This window comes from Centruroides sculpturatus, unplaced genomic scaffold (assembly GCF_000671375.1).
Source record: "Centruroides sculpturatus isolate CEXI.00-Female unplaced genomic scaffold, Cexi_2.0 scaffold1926, whole genome shotgun sequence".
NCBI classification, from domain to species: Eukaryota; Metazoa; Arthropoda; class Arachnida; order Scorpiones; family Buthidae; genus Centruroides; species Centruroides sculpturatus.
This window is the reverse complement of record NW_019386104.1, coordinates 91,794-101,752: the sequence shown is the minus strand read 5'-3', so window position 1 is coordinate 101,752 and position 9,959 is coordinate 91,794. Positions and strand designations below refer to the sequence as shown.

Below are 9,959 nucleotides of genomic sequence, written 5' to 3'. Positions count from 1 at the left end.
CGTCTAGTTTTGCGTCGATGAATGAGAAAATCAAATCCTCGCTTTCGTCACTCGCTGTTTGTCGATTCGTAAAAAAATGGGCGTATGAAAAATGACGACATTGCTACGTTTGAGCGATGCGTTTATTGCAATCGATACTCGTGTATCGATTGTAATAGACCAATGCGATAGCGATATCTAAGAAGTTTCCAGATGACAGCTTCATAGACAGCTCCCTGGGACTAATGCATCCACTGGAAAGATCTACCCTGTGTAAACTATATGCATAAAGGAGAATACTCAATTTAATATTGCAACGTTGAAGACGATGCTTCTGGAGAAATGTAACGTTGTAACTTGAAGTCACTATAACCGAGACTCGTGTGAGAAACTATATGAAGCAGTCAAACAGCGCTCAAATCCTACGCAAAAAATTCACCTCATCGGTGAACTATTGTTTAACAAATGTTTTCTAGTAACAGAAGCAATGCCGACCACATCATCTGTTCTGCAGCAGTTGAATTGAGATGGCTCATGAGACAATTTGAATTTACGATTGTCACAATTCATTTTTGATAGTATCCTGTACATTTTGAGATGTATCCTGCTCTAGTGTCCAATATAGTTAAACAAAATCCGAAACTACCAACGGAGACTGTCAGCTGACGTAATTATGCGGTAGTGTCGTTGGCGTGTTTAGCCTCACGTTGGCTGTTGTCGGCACGCACCGTGTTTTAGGAGAAAAGCCGAAACCTTCTTGCCTTCTTCTGAATTGATGCGGCATTTCTCGAAAAGGATCGAGCGGTAGGGTGGCCGAGCCCTTCCACAAACAGACATCCATAAAGCTTTTGATAGCATTGGGCACGATTACCTTTGGTCGGTCATAAACCACATTAACATTGGAGAAAATTGTTTCAAATGGATAGATAAACTTATGAATATTACAAGGTCTCTGTAAGTCCGCACGAAAAATATAAATTTTAAGTTTAGCGGTAGACCAACACACAGCTGTTAGCTAATGACTTCTCTTTATAGGATCGAAATGCATCTACAGTAATTAAATAAAGAGAAGTCATTAGCTAACAGCTGTGTGTTGGTCTACCGCTAAACTTAAAATTTATATTTTTCGTGCGGACTTACAGAGACCTTGTAATATTCATATATTAACAGCAGTCATAAGAAATTTAATTAAGATAAACTTATGTTATAAAACCGCCACAAGCCAAATATTGGTAAATAGAGAACTTACAGACAAATGTAACCTGTACAGTTCTGTACGCCAGGGCTGTCCATTAATCATGCTTCTTTTTATTATTCGCATGAAACCTCTTTTTCGCCACATTACAACTGACGGTAATATCAAAGGATACCGCCTCCCAAACAATCCTGACAGCGAGATCAAATACACTGCTTATGCGGACGACATAACGTTGATCATCACTGACATAAGCAGTATTTTTTTTAAAACTCTCTCCGTCCTGTGCGCACTAAGAGGGCCTATTTTTGAAGCTCATTATGGGTTCGGCCAGGACTACAATAGGGCAGCCGAGTGGTGAGGGACGGGGCCCGACATATCCGAACGGACCACCCCCCCGAAAAATTCCTGGGGATTATTCAATCCCTGGTCTCCCAGAGCAGTGGGCTGCAATCTTGACCGCTCGGCCATCCGGTGAGCACTTACATAAGCAGTACAGTATTAAAATGGTGAGCTTAGTTTTTGAGAAATTTAAAGATATCTTCGGTACGGAAATGAATCCACAAAAATGCAAAGGACTTTGGGTTGGAGCCTGGGAATATCTCCCATCAAACTACTTAGGATTTAACTGGTCCAAGACCAATATCAAAAGCTTGGGAATCCTAATAGGTAAGAATAGCAACGAGCAATGGAACAAAAACATCAACAACGTGAGAAAAGCGTGAGGAAGGAAGAAATATTTCGATTACTGGGAAACTAAATTAGCACATTCCATTCCATTCCATCGCCGATAGAGGAGTGCCCAGCAGCTTGTCGCTATTCACTCCGGAAGAAACAGTGAGGAAGAGGCGGTCTTATAGAAGACGACAAATCGGAGGAAAACAGGAGAGAGGTCACTACGTGACTAAAGCCGGTCTTATAAGAGACGACCCCCGCGAGAAAGGGAGACAGAATGCCTTCCGGGAGCACTTAAAGGGAAAGCTGGCCCCTATTCAGGCGTTATTGGCTAGGAGGAAAACCCGGAAAAAACTCCAGCTGCCAGCTCGTCCGAGTGAGGCGCGATAAATTAGCACATGCCAACCTGCTGAGCCCCTTTTGGTATCTTATTCACACGCAACCACTCCCCACGAGAGTGGTGTCACAAATCGATAGAATATGTGCCACCTTCATCTGAGCTCAAACTTTGAACCGATAAGAAGAACGACGTCATATAATAGTTTAGAAAACGGAGAAGCTAGCTTATTGGAAATCTCCCTGAAAACTTCAGAGAATCAAATTGATNTGTTGACTTGTGGTCGGTATAGATTGAAGGATTCAAAGGAAAGCGGTGTAAGGCCAATGAGGAGTGTAGTCGCAGTCAGATATACCATATTCGAAATTGCAAAATGAAAAACATCCCGCTTCGGCTCTCAAAAATATTGATCATAATTAACCATAATTATTGAAATTCAAATAAAAGCTATCAAATTGAAAAATAAAAATTTAATTTTTTAAATTTGATATTTTAAAAAAATATACAACCAAACATAATCATAACTACTGAGAAGATACACAGACTCAGACCACCAACAATACTGCTTGAAATTGTACGATGCTACAGAACAATGAAAGAATACTTCTCCGACAAAATCATCTGGACAAGCAGAAATTTATCCTATTACAAAAAAAACCAACGAACAAATAACCTTTTCCAATTTTTAAAAACCTAATGGAGAACCAACAAGAACTGCTAGAGTACAAAAAGCAAAACTTTACGAATATTGAAAAAGAAAACTGAAAAAAGACTCATTATTGAACATAATGGTTCACTACAAATAAACCTGTAATGCCGTTGTAAACTATTTTCAATGTAACTATTTTATATCCAACTACCTTGGTAAAACTATAACACTGTTCATAAAAAAAATATATTGTTCTGATAATAAAACTTATTTATTTAAAAGAAAGAAAAAAGGTAGGGTGGCCGAGCGGTCTAAAGCGCTGGTTTCAGGACCAGTCTTTTTGGAGGCGTGCATTCGAATCCCACCCCTATCAACACAATTTTTTCGAATTCTTGAAACGCGAAACATTCTTTTTACCCTTCACCTCATTTGTACGGTCATGTTGAACAAACGCAGATGCAAAGATCGGAGAAACACTTTGTCCGCAAACTTTTCTGTTATTTCAGTTTTCCACCGTAACGTGCAAAACTCACATTCCCTTCAGCAATCCTTCCGATAAGTTTAGATTTCTGAGCACGAATCAAATTGTAGTGTCGACGCGAGTATCGATTGCAATAAACGCATCGCTCAAACGTAGCAATGTCATCATTTTTCATACGCCCATTTTTTTACGAATCGACAAACAGCGAGTGACGAAAGCGAGGATTTGATTTTCTCATTCATCGACGCAAAACTAGACGTAAAAAAGCGCATTTAATGGCAGGGGTGGGATTCGAACCCACGCCTCCGAAGAGACTGGTGCCTTAAACCAGCGCCTTAGACCGCTCGGCCACCCTACCGGTTGCTTGCATCGTTACCAAAATTTTAATTGTGCATGCTGACTGACACTTTTCGTAAAGACATGGGATAGCTAAGTTCTCGTATAGTAGCCAAGCGTTTGCCACAGAAATTGGCTACGAGTAATTAATTCCTTGCGACTATANAGCTCGGCCACCCTACCGGTTGCTTGCATCGTTACCAAAATTTTAATTGTGCATGCTGACTGACACTTTTCGTAAAGACATGGGATAGCTAAGTTCTCGTATAGTAGCCAAGCGTTTGCCACAGAAATTGGCTACGAGTAATTAATTCCTTGCGACTATATAATATCGACTTCGTTCCGAGCTAAACAAATATTTGTGTGAGGATCCGAATTCGGACTTTTCGTGTGTTTATATCATTTCACATTGTAGCTATACTTTCATTCGATAACTGTCAACTTTTACACCTGGGAGCTAAACATCTGCTAAGTTCTCAGGCTTAATAACGACGCTTTCTCAGCACCTTTCGACCTAATATCTCCGTTTCAACAATCCAACATGAAAAACAGACAACAAAAAGTGAGGCAGTCGTCACCAGTTCCTCAATCGGACCACTCAAGTTTTCCCTGTGCTAAAACTTTGGATATTTTCTCGCCTTTGGATACCTCCTCGCCTAATAACTGTGGAAATAAGAACTGTCGTCCAGAACTGTCTTCTTTTGTGATTTCATACAAGGTAATTATCGCCACTCGAACTTCTGTAAACTCTCTCTCTCAAATCGGGGAAAAACGTAATATCTTAATATCGAATACTTATCAAAATGAGAAATGTATCTAACCGCAGCCCTAATGTATAGCCTATCGTTAACCATTAAACAGTTGTTACGTTAAAGCGTCTATGAGTAGGTCACTTCCGGTGTGCTGTCTCTCCTTCTATCTCGACTCTGATCGCTCTCATACGCGACCGCTCACACGCCCGAACGAAACGGTTTCTGTGTCTAGCCGTGAAGACAGTGATGTCAGTACTGACGAAACTTGTCATTGCGATCTTCGCCGACGCGATGTCGACCCTTCGGTACGTGGTGCCGAAGTATAGGGAGGCCCTTCGGCATTGTCACATTTGTAATCGCAGGAGGTCGATTGCGTTCGCAAACACCGCCCAAAAAACAGACACATCAGAAACGCGCCATCCATCGTTACATCTTTGGAAATCGTTATATTTTAGGTCTTCGATTTCGTAATTCGATTTTTCAACGAATACCCAGCCAAACTGAAAGTTATGTCTGGTCTTGTGTGACCACACTTACCGTCTGGTATTGGATCGTGCACAACGCGCACAAAGGCAACCGAAACGCAGACTAGGAGTTGGCAGAATGCGAAAGAAAGTTTTGGTAAAAAATCGCTTGAATTTTCGCGCGGAAAGTCGTTGTAGTCACGTGTAAAATTTGGCGCAAGAAACGACGAAAGCTTTCATCGAAAAGAAAACGATCGCATCCGTATTCACCCGTATCCGGCGTGTGGAATTTATCCGAAAGAAAGTCGCTATATTCAAAGTAGCGACAGACACATTGCAATTGAAGTCAGGAGAAGACGAGAGAGTAGTAGACTGCTCCAGTCGCTGCGAGCGAAAAGAAAACGTCGAACACATAGACGAAAGGATATATGAGTGCATAACTCAACGTTTTTCGCTATTGCACTGTTTGAAAAACGAAACCGGAGCACGGTTGCTAGGAGCAGGTAGGGTGGCCGAGAGGTCTAAGGCGCTGGTTTCAGGTAGCAGTCTCTTCGGAGGCGTGGGTTCGAATCCCACCCCTGCCAATATCGCTACGTTAAATGATTTTTCGTTTTGATGAAGTTCTGGGAGATCTTTGCTCTCGACTTTGGAAATGCCCAGGTCTTTCGTTTTAAAATGAAATTTGTTTTGCATATCAAAACTTTAGTAACGAACATTGTAGAAGCGAAATCGAAATATTAGCTTGGTGGGTGTAAGCTGTTAAAGAAAATGGTTTGGTTTAATAGAAACTTTGAAGAAACAGGCTTACTGGATTAAGTGATGATTCAAAATTAAATATCTTAATTAATAGAGATTTAAGTGGATGCTGAGAAGAGAAAAAAATTGGTTATCCTCCTCTCTCCTGAGTATCTTTTGTGTGACAACCTTACTGTTGTTGACTTGTGGTCGGTATAGATTGAAGGATGCAAAGCAAAGCAGTGTAAGGTCAATGAGGAGTGTAGTCGCAGTCAGATATACAATACTGTACCCGAAATTGCGAAACATAAAAACAATCCCGCTTTGGCTAACAGAAAATGGTGCATTTGCTTTCGGAAAATGCATCGTGTGTTGTTTGTGTTGTTTGAAATGGCACGCAAAAAGATTTTTTTAATCTATTAAATTTAATAATAAAATATTTTAAAGAAATATTATAATTATCGGATAATGTAGATAGTTTACCATAGCGTAAATGTAATATATCGAAACCATAAGACAATGTTCTTTTTGATGATGACTTTCAAGTGCTTAGTTAGGTCAGTGATAGTCAATACAAGATGTTGATGTGTTTCTTTTGTCTCTTCTAGTATTAATTCATTGATTCTATTGCAAAACATTTGAGCCGACATAATTATTATGTCACCTAGCGTAGTTTGCAATGGAATCAAGAACAGATATTACCAGATAATGACTGATAAGATTATTCACTAGCTAGTCAGATAACAGAAGATTAAGACGTTGAAAATGTAAATATCGGATGGAGGGAAATCAGAAAGCGAATTTACACTTTCAACATACTTTTAGTCAATGGAGAGTTTTCTATCAATATCGAGAAGACTTGACGGAATCATGGCTCTAACGTTGTCAGACGGCTATCGGTGAAAATATATTAATATATTGAAAATTAACTTAAAACACGATTAACAATTATATGAAAGTTTGTTAGAATAATACATTTTTTTATGTCCGAGTTCTCAATCATAAAAAAGAGAATGCGACATTATTATGAGATTAAAACTATGGCAAAATGGACCTGCTACAGTACGTCGTGACTATCGCTACGAAGCTGTTAATTAAATAGAAACTGTAAATCCTAAGTCTATAAATCATACATTGAAAACAAAAAATCTTTTTGTCAAAACATTATGCCAAATATCCCAAATATAAAAAGTCACATCCATTTAATATAAATTAACTCTTTCCTCCCCGTGGGCACCAGAGAGCCTCTTTTATCAAGCCCATTATGGAGTTCGACTAGACCCACAATGGGACAGCCGGGTGGTAAGGGACAGGGCACGCCATATCGCAACGGATCACCATCTGAAAATTCCTGGAATTTTTTCAACTGATATTGAAATTACATACTTTAAACAATTATTAAATTAATCAGAAAATGCTCGTTTGTAAATTAATGCTAATTTTATAAGCATACTAGATGACGAGACTTTTTTATAATTCGTTACTCCAAATATTAAATGCATATATCCATTAATTGAATGCTCATTAATAAGACAATATAAAACAGTGATATTAATAACTTAAATCTATTAATTATGATTACCTTGTACATTTACTGTATACGTGTTGAGATAGTCTCATTGTTTTTATATTCCTATTTAATTTTCTTAAGGACAGTCTTATAAATGATATAGTGTTTAATTTATTTCTATTTGATATAAGACTCTAAATAACATAAAAATCACTCTAGTAAATAAAAGTTTTTTTTATTTACAGAGAAAATTTTAATGATTTTTGGCATTAAAATTGTTAAACGAATTCTGGAGATTTTCAGGTAATGGCTTCAAATAAAAAGAAAAAATCCATTTAAACACTTAAAGCTATGTACACATTAGGCGTTTTGAGTTGCGTTAGACGCGCGTCAGCAGCGTACACACCGCGCGTTAGCTCGGCGTTCGACGACCGTTTAGTGGAGCGTGAGTACTGGCTCAGTTTGGAAATGGGCGTGAAAGTAATTGTTTGTGTGTGCCTCCTCTATCGTCGCAATAAAAGACGATGGCAGAGGCAAAGAGAATTTTGGATGCACCCAATATTACGAGATAGACTGATGCATGGAATGTTTGTGACGTTGTATCCAAAACTAAGACAATATGAACCCAAATTTTTTAATTCTTTTAGAATATCTATAAAATCATTTGACGATGGCTGGTCTCTTTTAGATTTCATCAATAAATAGATCAGTATCGAAATGATCGTTCTCCATTTCGGCCAACGTGCGTCCACTCTACCCGAAAGAGCGCGATCGAATGTACAACAACATGACAGCACATGTATCTCAAAGCGCGCGGTGAGTAAGGCTGTGTACACATTAGGCGTTTCAAAACGCCTAATGTGTACACAGCCTTAAAGTTTATTGAATAATTCAGCAATAAATTTGGTAGACCATGAATAGACCCGCCCCTCACCATCCTGCTGCTCAATTATGGACCTCGTCCAATTCTTGATGAGTATGATTAAAAGGCCGTCTTACAGCCCACAAGGCAGAAAGAATCAAAAATGGAAAAATGTTTTTTTACAAAATATATCTTATTGATATGCATAATTGCAAATAGATTTCTAAATTCAGATCTATCAAAATACTGCTGAATTTGCTCAGAATAAGAATAAATTGAAAAATAGCAAAATTACTTCATTTCATAAATACTTTAAGTTACATATTAGGATACTTTAAACGTTTTCGGTACACTGAAACCGGAAGAGATTTAAAAACGGTTACGTCTTTAGCGAGGTTGCGACCGAAGTTTTCATCTCTCAAACGTGAACGTCGAACGTCAAGCGTTGCTATCTTGTAAGTGGCGCTCGAAGTTCGACATTCACGAAAACTTCAGCCGCAACCTCTCTTTTGTTTAGAATTTAACTACAGGAAATCCTCGTTAACTCGAACTCGGATAATTCGAAATCTCGTTAGTTCGTACCTGTACATTTATCCCGGCCGGAGATAGGCTACAGTTGAATTTTTATCATGAAATAAGAACGAACATACAAGAAATTACATGAAATCTCATTATAAGTATTATGTAAATTATATATTTTTGCAGAGCTGGTACTTTTCTTAAACATTACGAAACCTATGTGAACATCTAGGTTGAACTTTAGGTTATCTATCTCTATCAAACAGGTTTTTTTGCGCCGATTACGAATATATATAGATCATTTTTGACTCATTTAAGCTGTTTTGCTGATATTGAGCTATAAAGTTGCGCTTTGCCCATATAAAACTCCATAGAAGTTGGTGCCTCTGTAAGCAGCGACGATTCAAACTCGGGATGCTAATTTACCACTATATCTCTGATTCTTTATTTAAAAAGTTTAATATTTTTTGTTTTGCTATTATGTCAACAAGTATTACAAGCATATTTATTTCCATGTACAGAATGGAGAAAAGTTAATAACTTACGACGATAGAAATATAACTGTTGGCAGGGCAGACCGGGGTGTTTCCGAATACTGTGGACTTCCCAGTGGCACCTGTCAGACGCTTTTAATTATTGCCGTGCATTCAGAAACACGATATTCGGAAATATCATGTCTCCCCGAAAACTGGGTTATTCCAGAACATTGAATTTTTGCACGACAATTAGCAGCGTCTGACGGGTGTCACTATCTACCTAAACCTTTAGCACCAATTTTGGCGCTAATAGCTGCATGTATTGGATGAGGGAGGATAATTTTTTTCCTCTGCCATTTTTGTTATAACTTTCTTCTTGCATTTACTTTGGGATAAGTTGATTCCTGCTATCTTTCTATACACAGGGGCGAATGGAGACATTGGAAATTTTCCAAAGGCACCGGCTGCCACAAGCCCATATATTTCCCGCCCTGTTTGAACAAATTGCATTTACCTATGTCTATGCGTATTGATGTAGCGTGTCACGGCACGCTCTTTAGTCAATTTTTCAATGTGATAACTTCAAATTTACTTGTTTACAGAACTGGATGAACTGCAGAAGAAATATGCTGCATTTGTGATCAATTTAGATGATATCAGAAAAATTCAGTGCAAATATTCAAACACCAGAGAGGTTTACACTGGATTCATAAAAATTGCAATTCATAAGAGAAAAAATCAGCAGCTTAATGTATGATTCTGTATTTAAAAATAATTGTAACAAACGTTTAATTATCATTTTTAGATCGTTTATTATTACTATAAGCAAAAGATTTTGGTTTACTAAACAATATATTCTGAAAAAAAAATTAAAATAATTAAAAACATATTAGAAGTCTTCTTGCTTTCATGTTTATCAATATAAATATAATCATATTAAAACTATAGTTATATAAATTAATGGATTCTTATTCCTTAATATAAGAGAA

General features: G+C 37.9%; 2 non-coding genes across 2 annotated transcripts; one reads left to right on the top strand and one right to left on the bottom strand.

Annotated features, from left to right (window-relative positions):
* Positions 1–3,592: 3,592 nt before the first annotated feature.
* On the bottom strand, positions 3,593–3,674 carry Trnal-aag. Its single transcript has one exon. It is a non-coding gene; the product is annotated as a tRNA-Leu (tRNA).
* Positions 3,675–5,370: 1,696 nt separating this feature from the next.
* Trnal-cag lies at positions 5,371–5,452 on the top strand. Its single transcript has one exon. It is a non-coding gene; the product is annotated as a tRNA-Leu (tRNA).
* Positions 5,453–9,959: the final 4,507 nt, after the last annotated feature.